This window comes from Lepeophtheirus salmonis, chromosome 8, assembly GCF_016086655.4.
Source record: "Lepeophtheirus salmonis chromosome 8, UVic_Lsal_1.4, whole genome shotgun sequence".
Taxonomy (NCBI): Eukaryota; Metazoa; Arthropoda; class Copepoda; order Siphonostomatoida; family Caligidae; genus Lepeophtheirus; species Lepeophtheirus salmonis.
In genome coordinates this window covers 10032739-10060259 of record NC_052138.2, presented here as the reverse complement: position 1 = coordinate 10060259, position 27521 = coordinate 10032739, and the positions used below count along the sequence as shown (strand labels likewise).

General features: G+C 29.3%; 1 protein-coding gene across 1 annotated transcript in view; it reads left to right on the top strand.

The window, feature by feature from the left end:
- The first annotated feature begins 1121 nt into the window (after positions 1 to 1121).
- Positions 1122 to 27521, top strand: part of LOC121123457 (galanin receptor 2a) — a 57035-nt gene continuing 30635 nt past the window's right edge. Inside the window, exon 1 of the mRNA XM_040718580.2 lies at positions 1122 to 1338. The gene's annotated coding sequence lies outside the window, so the exon portion shown is untranslated. The remainder of the gene's footprint in view (positions 1339 to 27521) is intronic.

Genomic DNA, 27521 nt, shown 5'->3' with positions numbered 1-27521 from the left:
AATTTACAATATTCATTTCAGATTGAATTATCTAAGTTATCATTATAGGTATTATTATATATGGTATTCTATAACTATGGTAATTTATATATTTTAAACTCTTGTTGATTCGTATGTTAACAAAATTTCTTTTGATAATTTATGGACGTAAATGCTAACTAGGATATATATTTAGACCAAATGAATTCAATCTGAATAAAGATGCATGAAAAATGATTTCCAATAAAATCTATAAGAACTATATTTGGAATCAGGGAATCAAACTATACTAAGTTCATCATATTTCGCTCTTGTAAAGTTTTTGCTGTTGAACAGTGTAATGATTAGTACTGTATTTTAATCAATATTGGCGAAATAAAGAACTTTTGTATCCTTTCAAATATTGAACAAGATGTGCTACCCTAAAGATGACATAAAAAATGAAATTTTACATGGCAAATTCCATACCATATTATAACTTTTTCGTTTTTTTTTCAATCGAAATATTTGAAAAATAAGCAGGTATAATGGACATTCTTAAGGAACGGTCCCAATAACTGATAGGACCGGTCCTAAGTCTGGGCTATACCGAATGAATAAGTACTGATACAACACTATGTATAGGTTTATTGCTATAATTTCAATGTTAATAAGATTTTTTTTTAACACCATGAAAGTCCTTCAGAGTTGAAAATCATTTACCTAATTGGAATTGCCGATTACTAATGTAAGAAAAATAATCAAATGTGACATCATATTATGTTTGTTTTTTTGTCAGTTGATTATTTTTATTAATCATTTGCGCTATTCATTTATTTCTCTATGGCTCCTAATCTCCTCAACATTTGAAAAAACGAGCTTTTGATCCAATTTGATAACTAACTACAAAATATTAAAAAAAAAATGTATTCCTGATTTTTATTTTTATTAAATTTTCCAGAAATATATTTTTGAAAGATATGAACTTTTTCTTTTATTGAGTAAGACAGTTCATTATAAATTGTAATTTGAAGCATTTTCTCCTTTAAACGAACGGTAAGAGAAAGGAAAAGAAGACGTAGGATGTGTGTGTGCTCGATGTAGGAAATTATTTAACGCGAACAACTACAGCAACACAGAGAAAAAACTTTGTATATATAAGTACTCACCATTTATTAATTTACGTATTTGAAAATGTATCAACATTGTCTAGTTGTAAAAAATACATTCATTATGTCACTTTAAAAGTCAATTAAATAGTGTTTTATCCTGATTACTCTTTATTATTTAAAAATATTGATTGTGTATCTATTTGATGGACATCAAATAGGCAAAAGAAATTGAAGAAGAGTGTCTTTAAAGTTAGATTTGAAAATTAATGTAAGTACCAATGTATTTTTCATATGAAAATAATATGTAAAATTGTATTTATAAATTTGTGAATCAGTCTGAATATGGGATATTTTAGGACATAAAAAGTTTTTTTTTAGTTTTACAATCTTATTGCACATCTGTTTTATACGTGAGCAACGCGATTTAATTATTATGAATGAAAGGCATATTTTGAAAGCTACTATGAAATAAAATAAAATTGAACAATAAATCATATTTAATAATACAATAAGAACATTATGCGCGTAACCATTAAATATAATTTTTGAAGCATTATATTGCTTTGTTTTGAATTTTTCTATTTAAAAACTTTTTAAAACCTCAGTACAAATATATATATGTAGGGGCGTCTACAAGGGGTGAGCTAGAGGGGCTATCCCCTCCCAAATTTAAGAATTTTTGTTTACAGGGAAATTTAATATATATTTTTTAATTACCATTTATTTCGGTACAACTTTAACAAACTAACAAAATAAAAACATTAATAACTTAAAGAACAGTCAATAATCCTTAATACATACATACGTGGAGATAAAAAAAACTCATATAAAAGCAACAAAATAAAAAACTAGAAGCTTAATGTATATATATTTTTTAAGAAAAGAGTAACAATCTAATATAGTCTTTAACAATGTTTTACAACAGAACATTTGTGGCGCCATTAATTACTTTAAGTGAATAAAGGTAATATTATACTTTTGTTATAACGGCATGATGTAGGATCTTTTTTGGGGACGTCAAAGCGAAAAAGTCGTCCCTCAGAATTTTTCTTCCAAAAGATGATTCCACCTTGTTTGCAACGACGTTAAAAGCTGCCGGAGAATTTAGCAGTGATATAAAATGTGAGATGTGGCCTCCTCATCTAACTTAGAGAAAAAAATACCGCTCTTTTGGTTTCATAATAGTAGACACTTCAAGTGTAACCACTTTTCAGCTGGAGACAAAATGAGGTTCGTAAAGCCTCTACAAATTTGCTTTTCAGCTAAATTCAGACCTCTTTGTTTCCCAACACTCTCAATGAATTTGATTTCTGTTCTTTTCCACAATGACCTCAGATATGATACTCTCAAAAAGGAAAGAGCATTTCTGAAGGTACATTCTTTTTTCAGTTGTAATTTATTGGGTTCATCTTCAAGTCAAAAATGATTTTTTTATACTGCACCTTAGCCAAAAGCCCGTTACATTTTCCAAGATCCCATACGGCATGGTTAACATTTGAATGTTTTGCAAAGATTCAGGACTCTGTTGTGTTGAGCCTCTCAGAGCCTGTCCCCCCTTTTTTTTCAAAAAATTTAATATTTTAATCCTTTTACAAAGAATTTAATTTTTTGTAAAGAGGGGTGAACTTTTGATTTTTTTTTTTTAAATTTAATTTTTTGAGAATAACTATAGTTTTTGGAATTTTTGTTCCTAAAAATTTAATACCTACAATTTTTTGTGAACAAAAGTTGATTTCTGACATTTTTTTTTCCGAATATATAAAGTTTGAATTTTGATTTTTTTTTTCCAAAAAAAATCCTTTTTTGAGAATAGCTATGGATTATTGAATTGTTTCTAAAAAACTTACTGTTAAAAATTTTTTGGGAGCAACTATTGACTTTGAATGTTTTTTACGATTTTTTTTTCTTTCCTTTTTTTTGTGAATAGAAGTGTGTTTTTGAATTTTTTTGTTTAAAAGTGTAATATTTGAAATTGTTTTGAAAAAAACTTTTTGTTTTTGGATTTTTTTTTTCTACAAAATTCTAAAAATCAAGCCCCACTCAAAAAAAAAATATATATATATAATTCTGCGAACACCCTCGATTTCTTAAATGTGGCATTCGAGGGAATATTGAGTTCCCGTCAGTAAATAATATAACCAAAAAAAAAACAACCAAAATCTCGACCATCCATAAAAACAAAATTTAATAAAAAATGAAGGTAAATAATATTTGGTAAAAAATAAAGTAAAATAAATAAAACAGTTTTTTTTTATCGTGGAGGTAACAAGCAGCCATCGTCTTGAAAAATGTCCTGAAAGTTTTTAATTTCCAAGAGAATTTTAATGAAACTTTGTATATCACTTTTACTTCAACGAACGTCCTTAGAATTTTCCCATTGGCTTCTTTTTTCCCTGGCAAGAGCGTCGCATTCTGTCAATGCAACGTGGATAAGAGTATTCACAGATTATATCTTGTTGTTGTTATAATCTTCTTTTTTTAATTCAAATAACTATACACCCATGTTAGAACAGTAGTAAAAAGAAAAACATGAAAATAGAGAAAATGCAAATGGGCTTAAGGCTTCAAGTTACATTAGTAAAATGAGTAATCAATAATAGGCATAAAGTAGGTAATTTTACAAGTATTGTAAGTCTTATTAGATAGTAGTCATTTATTTGATAAACAAGTTACTTCGGCCAATAAATTATTCATCCAATATTATAAAACCACTTACAAAGCTTCATAATCATCCAAGGTTCGGTTCGTGCCTAATATTTATCAAGAGTAATAGATTAGAGTTATTTTCAAAGTATTATGTACAATTCGATATTATATTGGTTTCTTATGTGTATACGCAATGAACTTCATTCATAGCGATCCGGTCTTGTCCAGATCGTAAAAATCATCTCAATCCTTAGATTTCCATAGTCAACTCTTTGAATAAATGCTTCAAGGGCAAAGCTGCCCTTAGATGAACAGACTCCGAATGGCTAGTTCGGAAGATCTGTTAACTCACTACATATCCCGCAGTAGTTTTATACACTCGCATTCTGTCAATGTAACGTGGATAAGAGTAATCACAGATTATATCTTGTTGTTAAGATTAACTTAAAAAAAAAAAAATGATTTTTAAGTCCCTAATGGAGAAAATATTTAGGAAAATAATACAAAATCAAGAGATGTTATTTTTAGTCTATGTATCACATAATAAAATGGTTGAATATTTGAAATAACTTTTTACCCCAATTAACTAACTACGTAAAAAATGTGTTCCCTTATAGTGGGTTGAGGAGAAAGATTAAATTTTTAGCTAGTATTAATTCATATTTGCTACATTTTCATCATTCTCTTTAAAAGGTGTGCTATCTGGTTTATTTTTTAAATCGGGGGTCCTGCTTTTTGGAATTAAGGGTACTTAACTTTTTTTTTGTTTTCATTAGGTTGTATAGGTTACATATAAAAAGTTTTTTGGGTTTTTGTCCTAGTCCTTACTTACTTTCTCCAAGTATCAAACGTGTATTATTTGATGACACTTTTATATATCAATCAAAGAACGTATAAAATTGATACTCTGCAAAATTTCCATCATTCGAAACATTACTTGGGTATAATTTATTATTGATGTATTTGCTGTAAAAACATCAAATTGATTCAATTTTCAATATGTATCGTATTCAATGTATTCAAGTAAATTTATATTATAATTAAATGAAGCTTATATTATGACATAATGTGAGATTATTCGGTAATTTCCTAAAGGTGTAAATCCCTAATAAATCACGGGAAAGCGGATATAATTCAAGTTTGAAACAAAAGAAAATTAAACAAAACAGAATACTAAACACATTATCAAATAAATGTATAATTACACTGTCCAAAGAGTTCTCCAAAACATCCATATACAAAAATTGATGCATATTTTAATCAACTGAAAAAAATTACAATAGACCTCGTTGTTTTAGTTCCGTCACATCGTTAGTTCAAAGTCAAATTGTACAAAATTGAATTTAGAAAAAGTTAAGATAAGAGCAGTTTTTCTATTAACTCCAAATATTTAATACTTTTTAATTTGATAAAAGTAGTCATCTAAATTGAGTTTGGGAGGATAAACAAACTATTTTTAGGCATATAAGAGACAATGATATATTTACATGAATTTTTCGTTTGTTCTTTATTTTCTTTTATGGTGATCACTACTAATGTGTTGATCCTTATTTAGGACTGAAAACTAAAGTTCCGTCTCGGTTAAGTCCAGTTCAGTCCTACATATCAGTCCTCAAACTGATAAAGTTCGGTCCTTGATGATGTGACTCAACTTTATTTTTTTAATTAGTTCTTGTACTAAAAGTCCCAAGGACATAAATTCTTAAGGACCGCTCCTTAGATTTGACTGTACCAAATAAATAAAGAATCATCCAACACTATCGATCAATACCTTTTTGATGTAATTCGTTCTACTATCCTGGGTTTAATTTACGTTTCTTGGATAGTTTTACCCCTAAAGGAAGTTCCTTGAAAATCCCTCATTTGATTATTTCATAATAAGTTTCTATTAGTTATAAATAATCTTCTAAAAATTTGCATCTTCATCACTTATATTTAATTCCAAAAAACGACTTGTTCACTATTTATTATAAAATGAAGAATATTGTCAAAATATGATTATGACTAACTTAAAATGGATTAATTTCACTGTATTTATTATTTGCTAATTAGATCCCAATGTCTACTCGAACCATGTAATTTAAAAATATGTTTTCCGGAGTTCCATTTATTGACAACTTCCCGGTAATGATAAATCATATTCCTTACAGATTTGAACTATTAAGGAATAACACTTATCAGCCATTCAAAAGCAATTCCTTACGTATATTACAAAACATAAAGTCATGCTCAGCTGACGAATGAATTAATAAAGCTTATTGGGAAGAAAGAAATGTATTCGTGATAAATAGAGAGAAGTTAAAAAAAAGAAAGGCTTCAATTGGAATGAAATGAGCTGAAACACGCCAAAATATACATACCTAATCACTCATCTCACAAGAAATATAACATTGAATAAGTCTTGAATATATATTCCATCTACCTAGTAATAAATTGTTTCATTAATTTAATCATGTATATTCCGTTAGTTGTTTATCGATATTCTTGGGTATATTATATTAGTATTTATTTAATAAATTATTCCTTTTCATCATGCGAATTAAAGAATTCTCTATACTTTTTGTTAAATTAGACGGTTGATTAGAAGGGCTGTTAGGCCAGTCTAAAAAAATATATAAAGGCTGTTGTCCTCCTGATCCAGCCCTGATTAATTTTGTGAGTCCTAGGAGCGATCTTTATCGGTCTTTTAGTACTATGTAATTTCAGGGTTTGAAGTTTTATTGGTAGCTGCGATCATGAATCATCATTAATGACAAGGATATTGATTCATAATGTGGACTTGAATTTATTTTGCGTCTATTTAGCTATATAATATTCTATTATTATATGACTTAGCAATTAAATGTTCTGCTGGTTTTTATTTAGGCCTAAGGACCGTGGTTCAGTCCAATTCCACTTGTTAGGACTTAAAAAAGGTAAAATTGATCTCTTGGGATGTCATTGAGGGTGTTTTTCTTATTTATTAATAAAGTGTAGGGATATCTATAGATTTAAACAGGGGTTAGAAAAATATGAAATTAAAAGGCTCCATTTATAATTGCTACCTGAAAGGAATTTTCTATTTTCGAAAGCTGTCATTATTATTATTTTATTCTTGAAGAGAGACCCATAAGTATAAAATCATCACTGGTACCTGTAAAACGATGAGTAATTATTAGGATTTTTATGGAGTTTTAAGTGTGAGTGCATGTTGGACTCGGAGTAGAATTGAGGATCAACATTGAAGTAATTCCTGCCTATATCATAGCTACCCCATGTTGAAAAGAAGAAGGTAACACTTATTAATAATGACATACTTTTCATCGGAATTTCATGATGTAAGTAATAATTTTATTTATTTTTTTCCAAAATTGTTACTTTACAGTAAAATAATTGGATTATTCGATATGGCCACCCTCAGCATTAATAATAGCCCCCAACCTCCTTCTGAAGCCTTGGCACACCTTGATGATATAGAATTCCAGCATTACATTCCAGTCACAAATAATGGGTGCCTCCAAGGATGCTGTTGAGCTCTGTGATGTGTTGCAGGCAATTCCCTTACCCTAAATGTTGTAGTCCAATGGAATCAAGTCGGGGAGCTGGGAGGCTACATGTCCTTGCACCAAAAGGAGGTAATATTTTTGAAGAACCAAACCTGGCTTTTTTTGTCTATTTGGCATGGTGCACCCTCCTGTTGGAAGACATATGGCTCATCTCCAAACTCATCATTCATCCAGGGCTTGCCATATGTCTCTATGAGATTGATGTAATGGGCTGCATCGATTTTTTCATTGTTACGGATAAAAATTGGAGGACATTTTTTTCTATTGGAAGCTTCGACACCCAGAACTATTACAGAATCAGAATCTTTGGTCTTAAATGTAAATTTGACATGGTCTAGGATGTCAGCGGGCTTTTGTCACTGATGTATCAATCTGTACGGGAGTTTGAAAACTAAAAAAAAAATCACCAAAAAGCATAATTGTTGCCGTTCCAGCCTTGAGCCTGTTGAGGAGTAGTCTTGATCTTGTGAGCCTTTTTGCTTTTGTTGAGTCATTGATGAGATGCTACTTTCTTCTGGCCCTTGAATTCATCCCCAGGTCCTCATGAACAATCATATAGACTGCACTGGAGGTCAAGGGCATGACCAGTTCCATGCAACGAATGGTCCAGATTGGATTTATCTTGTGCCTTGACAGTTTAACCTTCATCCTATGTTCAAACTTGCCTCTTCCTCTAAGATCCTTTCCTCCTTTAGACATCCCACGCTCCCCAAATCGTTTTTTGATTGCATAGATTGCCTTTCGGTTCATCCCCACAGCTCTCAGTTACCGTCATTCATTGCGATGACATGTCGACCACAATTTGGCGTTTCACGTCCATATCGTCCAGAATATTTTTTTTTCAAATATTACCAATTCTGCGTTATAAACCACTCAACCTTGTTAACACTTTTGTCAATTAATCAGATTTTTTTTATTCAAAGCCATTTATATATGTGTTACCTCTTTTTTTGGAACGTAGAGATAGGATACGGAGTGGCGTGTGTGTTTTTTGCATTCTTCTCATAGATTCTTTCACCTAATTTAATGAAACGTCATGACGATTAAGCTGTTCTCGTGTCAAACATTCTTCAAATTGTCAGGGTGATCAAATTATTAATATTTTTTTTTTTAATATAACGGTATTTCATTTTATTTGAATTTCTGGATTTATCCAGACAGCTATTTATGCATATAATTATGTAAAAATAAAATATGTTGGTATTATATTGCATTATAATGAAAACATAATATTTTACAAGATATGTGCAATGCTTTAAATAAAAATTTGATATCTCTAATTGGCTTAATACAGAGTAAACTTTTTCCAAAAAATTGAAGTACCAAAAATTGTAATGAACGCTCCTAAGGAAAGAAGAATTTGGGAAGGAACCTAATTAGAGATTTCAACGGTCAAACGGTCATCATTGAACTTCAACAGGCAGTCAGACGAGTGATTAAGGAAACCCCTAATTGTCCAACAGGCTTTAATAATATTAAATAGCAACATAACTCTGACCAAAAAATATGGTAACGTTTTACATCTTTTAACCCTTCAGACATTTTTACATCGTAGTGGGTAGTTTCCTGGGGGTCTGCACCTTCGCATTTTACGCTTATGTCGTACCTCAGAAATTCCCTTATCAAAGCCCTTGTGCTTCACATGGTATCTCCAAAGGCTACGCAAGTTATTATATAAAATATACATGTTGTGGATAAGAGACAATTTTGTACATGTTGTAACTTGTATAAGAAAATTGTTTAAGTTTTCAACCAAAAAATGAAATGAATAATTTTAAGTGGAGGATTTACAGTACTTGGGATGAGGAACATGCAATAATTGAATGTCTCCATGAATAATGGAGACATTAATCGTGTAGTTTTTGACAATTTTAATACAAATTACTATAGTATAAATATCCTATGACACACCATAAAGTTCAAATGCACAGAGTTATATTACTCATAAATACGTAATAACTATATAATTTTAATATATATTAAAATGAAACGATAGAATCAATTCATCTAGTTAGATATTGGAATGACCAATGTTGTAATTTAATAATGGATTTTATGACGAAGAAATTTCTACTTGTACAATTTGGATGTATAAATTGTCTTTGTGTCTCATCTGTTCTCTTTTTAACTTCATTTCTTTGACAATGTATAAACTTAGATAACCTATCATCAATTTTAAAAAATATGAGCCCCGAATGATCTGATGATTTTCAATTCAGAAAACGAATTTTTATTTACATTAAATGTATTCAATTTTTTACTTAGTTACCTACTACTTAATTAATCTAACAAATAATCTTGTATAAAACCGATTTCTGTAAAATGACCATTGAAAGACTTTTCCTATGGTAGTAATATTAATAAAACCTAACAATTTTGTAATTCTAAACAACTTTAAAAAAAATTGAGAGGGATTTTCAAATTGCTTGTTTGATATCTTGTGGAATATTCTAATTTAATTTAATCAATATCACTAGTATTTTTACAAGTGATCAAGTTGATATGTTCAATAGAGTTCTCCATTCCAAGATTTTTTGTCTCTCGAGTGAAATTCTTTATGGATGGCAATTTAAACAGTCTGTAACATTTTTAAAAACTGCTTTCGTGATTCTTTCATTCTTGAAAAGAGAACATTTATATATAAGTTAATCACAAATGGGTATGCTCATGAAAGAAGAAAAAAAAAACCGATTGGCTTTTTAGAATAATCAAACATATGCCAAAATATAGTTGGGTATATGTAATTAGCCATCGACCCTCTTTCTGAATCTATTAACTTTCTCCTGATGTGGGGAAAATCCTCATACAGCAAGTCCAAGTAGAGTCTCAAGTCTTTCCCCACAAGTTTAAGTCAAGTCCTTGCATATTTTTATTGAGTTCAGATCAAAATAAAGATATTTTAAACAGTACTTTATATCTAGTGGAAAAAGGGAAATAACTTTTGAATGCAAGTTGAGACGCAAATGTCTAATTTATGTCCCATTCAAGTCTCGAATCTTTGATTTTGTGGTAAACTCAAATTGCTAGTCTTCAAAATATAGTATCGAGTCATAAGTATTGAGTCTTATTCTCAAACCTCTTCTTTCTTGTCTCATCGTTGTATATTTGAGTAAAAAATGGTTTATTTGGTGTCCAACTTATTTTAGAACACGTATCAATTCATAATAAATAATTCATTTTTTTTTATAGATAAAATTATCGGCTCAATGTTTATAGTAAAAATAATATCAAAATAAGAATTAACAGTTACAAAAAAGCTACATTACGTTTGTTCAATTGTTTCCTTTACCTTTTGAGAATCGAGGTTGCAATTGAACAATAAAGTTAGAAGGAATACAAATTATTCTTGTAAAAAATATCACTTATAAGTATGGTTCCAAAATTTTCGGAGTGGCCATATGGGCACAAGTAACGATGAACGTTTTGAATGCCCTGGTGAGGTTGATATTCCAGAAATCATTAATAAACCCCAGGATCTTATTATGGATGATAGAACAATGAAGGTTGCTAGTGTTGTGGGCATCTCAAGTGTACCCGTATTTCCATTAATTTTGCTTCCGCAGCTTCTAGATGTGAGCTGGTACATTGCCGTGATGGAAAAGGACTTTTTTTGTGGACCAATCGAGGGCGTTTTTCTTGCAGCAATTACTCGATTCAAACGAGTGCCAAACAGAAAGAAATTTACGAATCTGGCTCAAAGTTGGCGTGTGTTCTTCCAAGATCTAGCTAAACCTAACATCGATACACGTCAGTAGTGCCACCACTCAGACATTGCACGGACTTAATTAACGACCTTCGTGGAGTTCATGAAGATCCATTAAATTAACTGTGTGCAGCTATGAGATTAAAGAAATAAAAACACACTCCATACCGTATCTTGCAAGAAATTAGGCAGGAATTAACCTGATGTTAATCCTCAATTATAATCTACGTCCAACAACGATTTACACTTCTAACTTCACAACAAATCATGAGTGTTACTCAGGACAAATCTGATGCTCCTTTATCTTTTTCAATTATAGTTCAAAGTTTAATTCTTAGTGAGACCCAAAGTAGAATGTAGAATCGACAATTTAATCATTTGTGTCTGTTTCCTTGCTATATCGAATAAATTGTCATGACATCTAAGCTGCTTTCCTTCAAACATTATTCAAATTGTAAGAATTACGTTTTTAATTTTTGTACGTTCACTTATTTATGAAGTTCCTTCTGGTCATTGTTCATGGTTGTATTTATGATAACTATATTAAAGAACTTTTTCTCTTGCTTCGAGCTGTAATAAGTAAGTCGAATTATTTTACATTGTAGACATAGAATATATCTAACATAAATCAATAGTATTTTGATATTTGAGCCTGTCACTTTAGTGCAATTTTTAATTAGGTATATCCTATAATTATATTTTCATTTCATATTTTTTTCTACGAAATTAGAAAAGAAATGAACATTTCTGTACATTAAAGCTTAAAAACAATATTTGTGTAAGGTCGTGGTTGTAATGACAATTTGGTTTTATCTGCTAGGAGTTCCGAATGTTTCTCCACAACTAAGTATGTAATTGCCATGAATTCACCCTTTAAACTGAACTAACAAGCTAAATTATGGAAAGTAAAAAAAAAAACTGTTTACGGCATTTTCTGAATTTGATAAAGGTTTTTAATATTAGGAGAGTCTGCAAAATTATATAACTTTTGAGGGCGGGGGGGCTTGGTTGTTTGGAATTTTTTACAAAAAAAATTCAAAAATCCACACCTTTTCACAAAAAATTAATTTTCTTGGAAAAATTTCAAAAAGTATCGATAGGATTTTAATTTACGAAACATACATATATTTATAGTACATTTTAAATATTGTGGAGAAATAATATGACAATGCTAGTCTGGGATTACGTTAGAGATAAATAACAGTTGGTATGAGGGATATATTTGGGTAACTAAAAGATGATTTTCGGTATTTTCTGTGTTTCTTTTTGTAGGGAATGTTACATGATACAATAGAGGTAACGACAGGCTAGTTATTTGTAAAGTATGGAATCCGAAAATATTTTGTAACTATAATTAAATGATAAATATTTTTATATTAGTCCAAATTTAAATTGATTGTGTGTTTTCGCTGTATTTTTGGAGTGACAAATGCTAAGAATATTGTCTCATTTTTCAGATTAAAAACATACAAAACGTGTACACTACCCGTACATATATCAAGTGAATCGCAATTGAAGATATTACTCTAGAGAAATATAGCGTGTTTATTGCACATAGATTATGGTATACAAGTATTTCTTAAAATAAGGCACGTATTTACATCAATATATTACGTATAGTACATTAAACACATCCATATAAAATACAAAAAGTAAATCCATTAGGTGTTATGTATAAGCAAAAACACTTTAGATCTTGCAAAATCAATTCTTGAATATATTTATTCTTCAATAAACACATTAATCGCGTCTATCTAAATCAGGCCAGGGTTTAAAGGAGGCATAGGGGCACTTGATTATAAAAAAGTTCATACTTGTAGTGCAGATTTTATTAAATTCATTTTAAAGTAAATATAAATTCATTTTCTAGTATATTTTCCTTTGATAAAAGTCATTTGAAAATTTAAAAAAATCTTTCGAACTGACATTCAAATTTAAAATAAAATAGAAAATGACCCCACAAATTTATCTCTCTCCCTAACAGTAAAACTAACCCTAATGAAAGTTATAGTCATTGAAGGTTTGTGATTGGAATTGCAGAACTGCCGGACCAAAAAATATTTGGACTGGATAGTTAAAACTTATAAATACATATGCAGATCCCGGAAGCTTGGTTTTGAAGACGTGAGGAATCCTCTTGACCTCGTCCTGCTCCATCCAGCTCTTGTACACTCGGTAAACAGTAGACTTAGGGTTGTCAGTCACCTTCATTATAGTAAGAGGGTTGTTCCCTGTTTCAGCAACGGCGGCAGTTGTTGACCTTCTTCACTGCTCCATCGTTACTTATTGTCTGATCACATTCAAAACGTACTCAATCAAAAGATAGTAGTATAACCTCTCAAATGGTACACTAAAATGATATATACATGTTCTTTTGATTGATATGGATGCAGGTAAAATCAGTCCCGATTTATTCGCAACACTCTGTATGCAATAAAAAATATAGCTAAATACAGTATGTAAACATATTTTAAATTATATTTATGTTGTTTTTTCTTGATTTAATAAAAATCACGTTTTTGTAATGTACTCATAATACTGCAAGTTTCAGATCCCCACTCTATATACAAGCCTCCCTACTTTTAACTGAATAAAAGACATTCATTTAAACTATAACATCAAATAGTAGAGTTTAAAATATTGGGCATGTACACTTAAAGTATGTCGACACAAAATCCAGTTGGAATACTTTTGTAGTTTTCGTCCAATAGCTATGTTCAATGTCCAATCATTTATTAATTTGAATCACCTCTCGAAAGTACTACAATTCATACTTTAATATCCCACAAATTCATTGTACAATGAAATAAAAAATGATAATAAATTACAATTAGTCAAGTAATAATAGATCATTAATTTCTCAATTTTCATAAGCGGTTTTATTTTATCACTGATGTACACATAAATTGTCGAGTGCTTATTACAATAAAACCAATTATTATACACATTTAAAATTGTTCTTATAATGATAAAAATAGGTAAATACTTTATCTGCCAGGATATATACATATAAACTATGTTGTGTACAGGTTAGAATGTCTGTACAAGTTGTAATTTCTTCCTCTTAAAATAAATGATTTAATTACAAAGTTGGTCATTCTAATAACAAACTAATTATTGGTACTATCATTTCATTATAATCTATTAAAATTATATAGTTATTACGTATTTATGAGTAATATCACTCTGTCCATTTGAACTTTATGGTGTGTCATAGAATCCTTATACTATAGTAATTTGTATTAAAATTGTCAAAAACTACACGATTAATGTCTCCATAATTCATGGAGTATTCAATTATTGCATGTTCCTCATCACAAGTCCTGTAACTCCTCCACTTAAAATTATTCATCTCATTTTTTGGTTAAAACTTGTACACAGCATACATATACTATAATATTTTGCTTGTATCAGATGACTATCCCAACACAATTAAGGATAAATATTGTAACTATAATATAAATCAATAATAATGATAAATTAGACTTGTCACTAAATTTTTTCTCTTTGCATTGAGATGATGTGTTTTTGATTGTTCTTACTTCGAGAAACAGGAAAACAAACTTGATAGCCCAAATTGTTGTTTTGTTGAGCTATAAGAAGGAAAATTTTATATACTACGATTAGTAGGCTTTGATTGCTTAAAAGAAATATAAAAAATATATTGTTTCAGGCAATAAATCTTAAATAACTTTTTAAATACTTTTATTTCAGGCAATGTAAGATTTTTCGTCATTTTTTATTTTTTATTTCAAGATATTTTCTCCAATCTCGAATAATATATAGACATAATCAAAATACTTTTGGAATCGGTAGAAACGGTACCGACTGTGATTTTAGACTGTTGATCGAAATTTAATGGTTTTTAAATCGTAGACATATTTTTTCTGTAACAATCTACAGACCAATTTTCTACTCTGTTCTGATTTTAGAGTTCTAAAAATATGATTTATGCACACATTTAACTTCATATGACGTTATCTTCGCTCATTTGAAACACACATGACGTCATGAACAATTCATCCATAGAATCGGTCTAGACCAAATTTTATTGTAAGACCGATATATACCAAATTAACAGTGAGACAGATCTCGACCGTTTATTTATTTGGGGACGATCTGGACCGAGTTTTCTATGATAGCGCTCCAGACCAAATTAGTTCGGTTCACTAAAAATCATATTCGTCTCAGAAAAGTCCAAGATTTTCAGACCAAAAACCAGCACTGGTATAAATGGAGTAGGGGTTTTCAACTTGAAGCCTGCAGGCCATACTGTCGTCCGATGAATGTTTTTATGAGAACCACAAAGGATATATTTTCATTTACTTTAGTAAACTATCAGGAAAGAAAAATACAGGAGTGGCTCTCAAACTATGATACGGGTTACTATAATTTTGATGTTGAATTAATAAATTTTTGTGTAAAAGACAGTGGTTATTGTCAATTTTGACAATTATGTTTTTTTTTTTATCTAATTCATTTATCAAACTCTATCAATATTTGAAGGTATAAAACAAATAAAATGGAAATTTAAGACGATTTCATTTATATAAGTCTAACATATAAGAGCCTAAGTATTTTATAAAAGGGTAGTTTTTTTAAGGGTTTGCTATTTGCTCTGGCCTCATTTCATCCCGATACACACACTAATAGATGTTAAACCTAATACGAATGTCACTCGACCACGTTCAGTTGCACATCATGTTTTCTTAAGACAATATATCCCCGTCTTCTTTTAATCAGGAAAAAAAAAGTTGTCCACTTTTGAGTATTTTGTACAATTTAAATGATAAAATAGAAAACGCATTTTTGGCTTAAGTGGTTGCGTGCACAACTTGATTCGTCCAAAAATTCAGAAAACGTGTCGAGCAAAATTATGAGGACACACTTAGGTTGATTTCATAGAAGCCTTGTCCTGGAAGTGGACTAAATCGTCTGAAGTCTTGCTTTCTTTAGGAAAATAAACAAAACAAAAATGAGAAGAATCCTTCCCAATCGATGAACACATTCCTTGACTTATATATATCTGAGGCAATTACAAGAAAACAGCATACGATTGTTTTTCCAAAAATTAATTCGATGTTACTTTACTATTCTTTTCAAAATGTACTACAATTTATATTGATTAAATATTTTTAATTAACCCTCTGTAGAGAGAGCAAATTAGGGTTAATTATTATCAAAATATCCCGCTAAAAAATAATGTATGTATCTATAATACAGCTGAACATAATGGGAGGTGCCTTTATTATAACAGCGAGGAATAACAACGTCAACAAGTTTTGTTAGATCCGAGTTAAATTGAACTGCAAAAAAAAAGCCTCAAATTTCACTGAAATAGTTCAAATTCGTTAATCAAATTTGTGCCAAGTCACTATGTTTTTAATTAAAAACTTACTGATATGATAATACCATATACTTAAAATTCGAGATGTAGAAGTAATTTCCTAGAAATAGTTTTCAAATGCAAATCATTATAAATTCCCTTCCATAAGAGAAAAAATATATATTAGCATAATATGTACATAAATTAGATCCACAGGTTATCAGTTGTATTTCGTACATATAAATCTTTTGGAGGATTTTTAAGATATTTTTTCCTGCAATGTTTCCAAGTTCCATATTTTTTTTTATCTCCTTTAAATATTTACTGTGCAAATCACACCCTTCGCATGAAAAACACATTTTCTTTATTTTTTGACGTGATTTAAACACATCAGTTAAATATTCATGTGAGAGTCCTTGTTGTGGATGCAAATGGTTTGATAAGTTACTTGTACAATCGAAATAGCATGCTGGTCTGATAATAGAAAGGGATGGATTAGAAATTAAATAACTATTGTTGCGTGATACCTTGTAATAAATTAACCGATAATGTTGAGGGATTATTTTCGCCCAATTAATAAAATGGTGAAAATAAAAATGATGAAGAATCTTTGGATAAAGTACCAAATGTAGGAGAAGAAGCGAACATAGGTAAGAAATTTATATGTCGAGGAAAAATAATATTATATATATAAATTCTTTGATGCAGAAGTTTGTTTCATTTTGTATGGATTTAAACAAAAGTTTTTTTTTCTTTTCATTACAACAAAGCAAAGGAACGAAATTCTTCATAAGAGAGTCTATTCTTTTTTTTTCCTTTATTATATAATCTTCAAGAATCGAGAGAGGCAATTCACTAGACGAAATTCTATGGTTTAATACGTTCACAGTAAGAGTTTGTTAACTATGAGACTATTCTTTTATGTGACCACTCCAGGAGAAGTAGATTTGAAGGTGAATATGTGATAGTTCTGTATTTCTTTTAGAGGAAAGAGCTATTCGTCTAAAAATTTCCTCCAACTATATCACTGTTTTTGTGGGCATCCACACTTTTTAAAAGATGTAACTTTGAATTTAGTAGATACTTTGATGACAATTTCTACTAAATCTTCCTCACATTCAATTTTTTGTTGATTATAATAAGATTTGGAAATTATGCTGAAACTACGGTTTGGCAAAAACTTTGATGACATGATGTAATAGAAATCCCACACAATGTGTGAGCCTTTTTTAATAGTTTCCTAAAATTATTTTAGAACAAGATTACAAAGACGGAATAACATTAGATAAAAATGTACCTGCTCATTGAACCTGAACAAATCTCTGTTCTTATAGCAAATATTATATTGTACATAATTTATAGCATTATATTAATTTATTTTATTTTTCATGATATATACATATTTATTTGAAATATTTTTTCATCTTTTAGTTAAAGTTATAAAATAACTAGCTTATAATATTTTGTAAATATGATTTATCAAAGAATGGTTTATTAATGCAATGTATAATATTCACTGCATAGAAATACATGCAATATAAAGTTTCACTTATATTTTGATAAAACAATTACATTTTGTAAAATTTTATATCAAATGTTACAAAAACTACAGGTTAAGTCCTATTTATATTTTGTAATTTATCATTTTTTAATAAATACTTTCATTATTTTTGAACTTTAGAATAACGAAATGTAATATATTTAATAAAATAATTATTGGAATATATATTCAATATTTATTCACCAAAATGTATATTAATGGGATTTCTCATTTTCCGGGAAACAAGTTTTTAAGTAACGGGATCCCATTAGTTAGTAATATCAATAATTAATAATTGCAATATTATTAAGCATAATAGTATCAATATGAACGAGAAATTAACATTAAGTGTATTCTCTCGGAATGTAAGATATATATAAAACTTTACAAGACAACACAAATATATTTGGTATATACAGGGATCAAAGATTAAATTTGCGCACTTTTTGGGAGGCCCTAAGAGCAATTGTTGTCGTCATATCAATTTTTTTTAAATTTCGTCTAACATACAGAAGAAACACACTCATTCAGTCTAATTTTGTCACAAAGAATAAATCAAGAATGTGTACACCATCATTGACTGGTCCCCAACGAGGTCCTTCGTCATAATTGGAAATTAACTTGAAGTCAGTCAAGACATATAGGGGATCTGTTAACGAGGATCTTAAATGCCAGTCTTTTAAGATAAAAACAGGCTAGATTTAGACGCCCCAGCAGCCCAGATCTTAATCTGATGGATTATTTTGTCTAAGGTACATACTAATATACGTCCCCCCCACAAATAAGGTGAGTCTTGTGACCGCATCAAAGAACATTTCTCAACATCTATGCCCAGGTACATCGTCATCAAGATCTCTTCCCCTTTCAGCGGCCTAATTGAGCTGTGATTGGGGCAATTATATCGAGTATGCCTCAAAACATATGACCTCAAATGACTTTGTTTTTTATTTTAAATATAAATATTAAAAATTACGGATTTTATGTTTTTTTTTTTTTTTTTTTGTGAATACGGGAGAGGGTGTAGATTTTATCTTCTGCCCCTGTAAATTAGAATATGTCCATGTTAAATAATTCTCTGTTCTGGTAAACTTCTCTGATAAAAGTCGTTAGCTCGGACTTTTAAATGTTGTTCAAGTATTTATACCATGATTACCTAACAGACGTCACTTGACAAAAAAATGTAGCACAAAAAATCTTGTTTACTTTTGTTGTTTCTTTCAATTAAGTATAAATAAACTCATAAATCATATAGAAGTAGGAAGGAGAAATAACAATAAAAAAATTTTTGTATTATTATTTTTTTCTTTACCCATGTCAAATTTGTTTAGCGATTGTGTTTTATTAATTTAAATTTTTGTATTACTATTTTACATTTTTTTTAAGCCACTATTAAGGATATAGTTCATATTTGAATGTATCCCTAAAATTGTCTTATCGCCATTTTTTATATTCTAAATTTTTTTCTACTGCCTTAAAATCTAAATAACCGTATTTAAACATTATTCTATAGAAATGGAACAAGTAAAAATAATAAATATAAAGGAATAGTGAGGAGCATAATAACTCAAAGAAAAGATTCTGGAAATCCAATTATTTTTGAAAAGAAAGTTATAATTAATTCCCCACATGAGGTTTTGTAAATTAAGAAGTTAATTTATTACTAGAAAAATATGTAACTACCTCGGCAGGGGAAAAAATTTGGCACTCAGGCAACAGGGGTTGACCTAATAATGGTGGATGGAAAAAGAATGGTAAAAATAGAAGATAACATGAAGTATTTTCTTGAGTGCTTTCAAAATATTGTAGGAGGGGGTATAAAAAACTTCAACCGTGCAAGGAGAAAAAGGGGAAGAATCTTCTCAGAAGACATTATTGTAAATTTTATAGACAAGAAATTTAAATCCGATAAGGCCTGTGGGCTGGATGAAATAATTAAAAAGGTTATTGTTGTGGCAAAGAAGAAAATTGTGCCTACTTTTACAGCTATCGGGAAATCTATGTAGAAGTACGACTGTCTTCCAAGAGTGTTGACTAAGGGAAGAATTGCTCTTATTCAAAAAAAAAAAAAGTAACAGAAGGGACCTATGTCATTGGAGGCCCATAACAGTGCTTAATGAAGCATATATAATTATTGTTGGAGCTTTAGGCAAGCAAATTGAGCCAATTTCAAAAATGAAGTGCGGTCCTGAGCAAAAATTCGTGGGAGGAGAATCACGGATGTTTCTTCGAATATTCAGGCGGGAGTAGAATCCGTAAATGAATGTCAAATGTACAGTTATAGATATTGATTTTTAAAAGCATTTGACTATATCAGGCACGTTTTTATTATGAAGACTGTTAAGAAAATCTTGCCTAAGAAATTTTATAATCCGATTAGAGCTCTACTTTTTAATGGAACTTCAACAATATCTTTAGGTGCATTGGAGAATCAATCAATTGAATTAAAGAGAAGTTGCCCACAAGGATGACTTGACTGGCGGCTTCTCCTTTACTTTTCGTTGTGACAATTGAAGAACTCAGCTATATTACCAAAAGGAATTATTGTGGATTTGGTCTTCAACAAGGATTGAGTAGGAAAATAATTGATCAGTGTGTAGAGGATGTGACTCTTATCTAGAGGCTAAATCGGAGAGGCAACTTATTATTATATGATGATTCATGCTGTAATACTATGTAATTTTGATTCCCATTCATGTTACTCTAAAATTAAAACATAAAATATTAAATTATTTATGATTAATTGCAACAACTATGTGTTGGAGGTATTAATAATTGATTTATTTCATATTGAGAATGCTTCAACAATTAGCTTTAAATGCTATTAAAACTGTTTATCATGACAACTACCCAATAACTTAATTAAAAAGTGAAAAATGTTTAAAGAAGAAAAGGAGTCAATCAATCAATCAATCCAATGTGTTGGGGCCCCTATGTACCTGGTCAAGTTTTGATTGAATCTGCTATACCCCAAGGTTATATCTGATTCTATCATTATCGTGCCCTGTTTGCAATTGGAGTAGTTTAGTAGATAATTACATAATTTTGCATTGAATCATAAAATGACTCATCAAAAAATATTTTTTTATTATTTTCGGCAATGTGGTCATGGGGAAAAGTGTTCGAAAAATGGGATTCGACAATCACGTATTTCGGCAAAGTGTTCTAGAACCGTATGAAACCCCAAAAATTCCTAGAAAATGGAATCCCGAGAGATATTTGCTAGTACATGTACACATTTGTAATAAAATTAAATTTATTAGAAATCAATTTCTTCTTTAATTATCATAATATTTGTAAAATAATATCATGTCAAAATATTTAGAAGAATCCATCGTTTGTACGTACTAGGGTGTTTCATTGTCCGATAAGTTGTTTTAGAGCAAGATGAGGGAAAAATAATTTTTAAATTCAATATTTCAGAAAAACTCGGAAGAGATATTATAAAATACATATGTTAATTTTTATATTAAACATTAACTTTTTAAAAAGAAATATAAATTTTAAACTAGTTTCTTCCATTTGAAATGTCAATTTTTTCAGGGATGACTTGGAGGTTAGTTGGTCTAACGTCATCATTTAAAAAAAAAAAAAAATAGGATAAAAACTTTTAAACTACAAATAAATAAATAATTATATAGTAATAATATATATTTTTTTAATTGTGAATAAATATGGGTCGACTCCTGATATGGGAACAACTTTATGGAAAACTGGATTGTAAAAAATAGTGATCCCACACAGGGTAGATTTGATATAAATTATTGCTAGAAAATTATTATTAGCAAAAAAAAAATATGTTTCCTTAAAAAAAGGTCATTTCAAAAAATCAAAAATATTTCCAGTCTTAATTCAAATTTAATAAAGAAAGAAAAGTTCGCACGTATATTTCTTTTCGCCCTACCCCACTTTTGGTCAAACTGGACCTGTCCAATGATGTCCATTTGCCAGTTTATTACAGAGGAAGGTGTGGATTAAGAGCATGAGGAATAAAGCGTACAACATAGAAGTGATATTTCGTATTATTAGGTAACATCACCCCCTTTACGCTCTTTGACACCGGAGGCAGCGTAAAATTGAAGAGATGTAGCCTCCCTCTAGTTCTTGAAAGGTAGGGGGGCCTCACACTTTTCAGAAATGATGTGGTTAGCCTGGAATGCCTTTGCACTCCTATCAGTAATGTTTATATACCCTTTCAGAAATGTCCTTGTACATTTAGTTTCTTAGTCATTTATATGAGTACTTATATTAAATGAAAAAAAATGCAGCTGCGTCTAGTAAGGACTGTATTGATTTATGAACCCCATTTAGAAAAGGCAAAAATTAAATGAAAGCATAATGAAGTTGACGGCGTTTTTATTTAATCTTACAATAACGTAGCCTTGCTTAAAATAGTATATCTTTATTTTTGCAGATTTAGAGGAATTAGGATTAAGAATGAAAATGTTCATAATTTAGGTAGTATGAAATAAAAATTTTATTATGTTGTGTGAAGCATTATACACATCTGGTTCTCATCAGAACTTCACAAATACCATTCTCAAACATGAGTGCTTTTGATTTTTATAAGTTGTGAGTGATTACGTATAACACATTTCCTCGATAAATTATATCAGACACGTATCAATCAAACTATACAAGTTACTATAGCAAAAAGATGTTAGTAAACATGTACAACATATCCAAAAAAATTCCCCGTACACCAAATGCATACTCTTTTTTATCTTCATTTTTTTGACCAGCAAGGATCTATTATTTCTATTTTTCTATTGGTAAATAAGTATGAAATGAAAAGAGCACATACCTTCGGAGAAGGTATTTGAGTCGCATGATTGTTTTGAAGGACTAACTTAGGTAATTTAAAAGGCTTTAATTATATGGTGGAGATAAACTATTACTATTAATATAAATAACAAGCCCTATTTTTTGAGTTATCCCAAATATATTTTGTAAAAGGTTTGCTACTTTAACAAAAATTAAATTATTAAGAAATTCGTGATATGAAATATTTATAATTTAGTTACACTATGGAACAAAATTCAGGTCTTGGAACGCTCACTGCCTAAAACTCACATTTGTTTAAGCCATAGATAATGAAAATGATTTTTAAAAGGGTAAATTGCAGAAGGTTTGGCCTCTAGCCTTTCTGTAAAAATCACGTTTTTAGAGTATAATCTCAATTCAGAGCCATATTTAGAAATAAAATGAAATATAGATGAAAACTAAAGGAAATATCAACGGATAAAAAATATTCCATCATTCAAAAGATACAATTTTTGTTTAGTTTTCTTGAATACAGTTTCTACAAAATGGGTGTATTCTTACAAAATCCAATAAAATGAAGGATCATATTTGGAAGCTAATATAGATTGTATAATATTATAGCTAAAACCAAAGAATGAATTTTATATTACAATTTAAAAGAATTTGTAGTTAAAGAAAAGTTCAATTTTGATCGATTTGTATATAGAATATTTAATAATTATGCATTATAAATTTGCATAAAAACATTTTTAAATTATATAAAATTAAAAATATGACTAAATGTAAAAATTTAAGAATATTTTAATGGCAAAAAAGTCTCAGAAATTGAATATAAATATTCTAATAGATTATTTATATCTGATCAATAGATGTTAATAATCAAATACACTGGATATAAAAAATATTTAAATTTTAATTCTTCCACCCACTAAAGTATATGTTAATTGTTACAATTTGTCAAATATTCAACTTAACTATATTTAATTACTGAAATTATACTCAAAAAGGTGATTTAAAAAAAGGCTATTACAATTGAAAATTTTGATGGGTATTTTCTTGTTCTTTAGCTTAAATACTAATAAGAAATATAGGTTTTATTCGGTGGACAAAGATACTGTTGCATAGTGTTTTTTAGTCAATAAAGTCATTAAAAAAGGGAATTTTAAAACAGTTATAAAATATTAGATGAATGATTTGTGATACGCAGAGAGCTCAATTTATAAATGAGTTGTTTCGTCGTTGTCATTACCTAATGCGATGGATTATTTACAAATTATATTTTCCAAGAATATATACAGTATATGTAGTTTTGGATATTGTAAATAAACTAAAGAAAACACTGTTATTTTACGGAACTCTTGTGAGCAAAGAAATAATCGCAGAAGAACTCAATTATACACTACAGCTGTCTATTCATAATTAAGGCAGATACATCCTTAAAAATTTATAAGATTTGTTGGGAGGTAATAGGGCTTGGCATCACTCATCTTTATTTTTACAGTGGTATGATAAGGTTCGAAAACATTTCCGTCTTTCTAAAAGATGATGAAAAAGCTTAAAATCCAATCACTTATTTCGGATCAGCTGTTGATATTCTTTTAGAGAAATATTATTTTTTGGTTGATCAAGTTATTTTATGTTATCAGAATATCAGTTATCAGAATTTTAACTCCTTGAGAAACTCATTACATGATTATTTAGTTGAATTTCATACTCCATGGGTTATACAAATCAACATAGAAACTATTTTCCATTCTATTGCCAATTTGAATAGTAATTGGCGTGTTGATCACAAACTTGTAATTAGTTTTTCCTTATCAAATCTGGTTTTCAATAATTTTTTATTTGAATTACTGATGTAATTATAAAAAGCTTATTATATGTTTACCCTTTTAATTGGTTTGGTACTACTTTGAGTGAGAAAAGCAAAGCAATAGCCGATATAAAAATTAGTTTATTCTTTTCAAAATATAAAGTTGATTTCAAATATGCGCTAATATTTTATATGGAATCATCTTATCTTGAGAAACTACAATTTAAAAGTTTCAAGTCAACAAACTTTATGGGTTTTGTTTTAAAAGGAATAACGCCTCGGGGTTTAGATTGTTTATTTAAAGAGTAAATAATAAAGGTTTCATTTATAAGATAATAAACTATATTGAATAAAAAAGGAAAATAAATCAATTTAAATAAAGATAATTAAAAAAATTGAGTGGAGACTTTCAATCTGGAACAAGTTTAGACCTAGATATCTTAGCAACCCAAGATGTCCAATGTCAAGGGATTAAATGACTCCATAGTTATTTATGTTAGATCTGTTAAATTAATGCTAACAGATTTATATTGAAACTTTCAAAGACAAGTTCAATTTTTCCTTATATTTTATATAATATGTATAAAAATCAATTTAATTGTATTATATGTTTTTTAAGGGCTCCAAAAAAGTGAGTCTGGCAAAAATTAACTATATAAACTAAATTTTTTGCATTGATTCGGAAAAAGACAAAGGTTATTTAATATTTGATTTGGTGAAAACTGTTTCTCGATTTTACCTTGATCCAGTCAATTATATGATTAAAGAATGATCTCCCAATACCATGACAAAAAGAAGAAAGCGTTATTTTAGCTTTTACATAATATTCTAGCTTTAAACCCCTACTCAGCCGTATCGAACTTATTAATTAGATAACTGTCATTGGTCATACTGCATTACTTTGGTTGGCGTTTTTATTTTTACATTATTATTGAGATCTAATGTTTATATTTTCCTTTTTTTAACATACTATACTAATTTATAGACGTTTTTTCTTTTTATCGATATCATTTAAATGTTAGGTGGTACTTAACAAAAAGATATGGTACAAATCAATGATCAATTCATTTATACCTTTATCCATAAGAGCAATTAATCAGTTATTTCTAAATTACTTTTTAGTTTAAATTGAAAATGATAATAAAATCTAGACAAATCCATTCTTTGTCCTTAATAGCATATGTCAAGAAAATTTTACCTTATCAAAAATCCTTTGAATTTCACATTTAATAATAATGGTAATTAATGCGTTGATTACGAATTTGTAATTAGTTTTTCCTTCTCAAATCTGAGTTTCCTCAATTTATGATCTGCATTTTGATAGCATTTTTACACTTTTTATAGGTTTGAGGTAAACGTTTGAGAAAGAAATATTTTTGTCTTTGCACGATTTTATGCTAATTTTAAATATATGTTTATATTCTCTATGGAATCCTCCAAACATAAGAAAATACACTTCAAAGGTTAAAAAAACCAGCATATTTTATAGGTTTTGTTTGAAAAAAAATATATTGAATCATTTTTTAAATTGCATTTACGCCAAAAAAGTTCATTTGAAGTGTAAATGATACGGGTTTCCTTAACAAACTAGTTATTTTTTCTTTTTTGAAATTTCTAGTACCGCTTCAATATTTAAATTATCAAACCCCAGATTTGATATAGACAACTAATTACAACTTTGTGACCAACTCGTTCAGTACAGTTATAATAGACTATGGAATTCAAAAGATTTTTTTTAAAACATGTATAGTGTATAAAAATGTGTTACCAAAAACTAAAATTGTTAATGTCTACCTCAATTTATCTTTTAGTATGTACACTCTAAAAATCATAAACCAAACAATCACCTACTGTTACTATTTCTAAAATGTTCTTTTTTTAAATCCATTAAATATTGACCTAGTTGCGTTGATTGAGAAATACCAGTCTTCATTGCAGCCTGATGATGATTTATCTTTTTCATAGTTTAAGGAATTAAGTTTGATCTCTTCAGGACGTCACAAAAGCTTTTCTCCAACATTAGTTTGAATATAATTGAATATCGTGGGGTCAAAACTAAAATTTTATAAGTGACACTACCAAATTAATAGATTTTATAGAAGAAGTATAAGACATACAATCCATACAGAATGAGGACCCAAAACTTACAGTAACATTTAATTACAATTTTATGCTCGTTATTTTTATTTACGCGGTTTTCATTTCGGAGCAACAACATATAAGACAATGGAATCTCCTCCACACCGGTAGCAAGTTACAAGAAGACTGCAGATACCATTGGCATCTCCATCGGGACTGCATACAACACCTAGAAATCTATCACAGACTATAGAACCAAAAAGAACCAAAATTTCTTCAGCAACAATATGTCTGACTTCTGGCCTGCTCCATGTTCCTCTTCTCCAGCCCTGATTACCACCAGTTGGACTGTGGAGTTTAGGGTGCCTTTGAGAAGAATGTCTGATGTACCTCTCATACAAATTTGGATTTGCTCCAAGCACTCATCATGACAGTGTAGTACGCTATGGACACGACCTCCATCTCATCGTTAAGAATTGCCAATCTGTTTACCGACGTGTTAAGGTAGTTATTGCTTTTGAAGGAGGACATATTGAATAAAAAAATTACCTAAATATAATATTTAAAGATATCACACATTGGTTTTAAGTTGTCTTTTTAGTTGTCTATAACAATCTTCTTTTCTTTTTTTGTAATTGTAATAAAATCTAGTTGCTAATCTATAAATTTGAAAATTAATTTGTAATAATCCTCTCACTACAATTATTTACTCAATAGAAAATTGCAAAAAGTTTGACTTATTTACCTATGAACTTTATGCAGGAATATATGTTTCTTTACTTATAAAGTATTATCTAAAACAAGAATGCTTCTTATCTTTGGAGGGAGATTTCCTTGCACTAAATCTGTTGGAATAGACTATGACAGGAAGAAAGAACTATTGCCATTGATTGAAAATCTAAAGTCAAATTCTATAAGTCGTCTGTTCTTCTCATCACTAGCTATTTCAGATTAATAAACTCCCTAATGATTCTTTTACTACAAACACACAACAGATGCACTAACTTTCAATATTGTAATTGAAAAGCAGAGTAAACG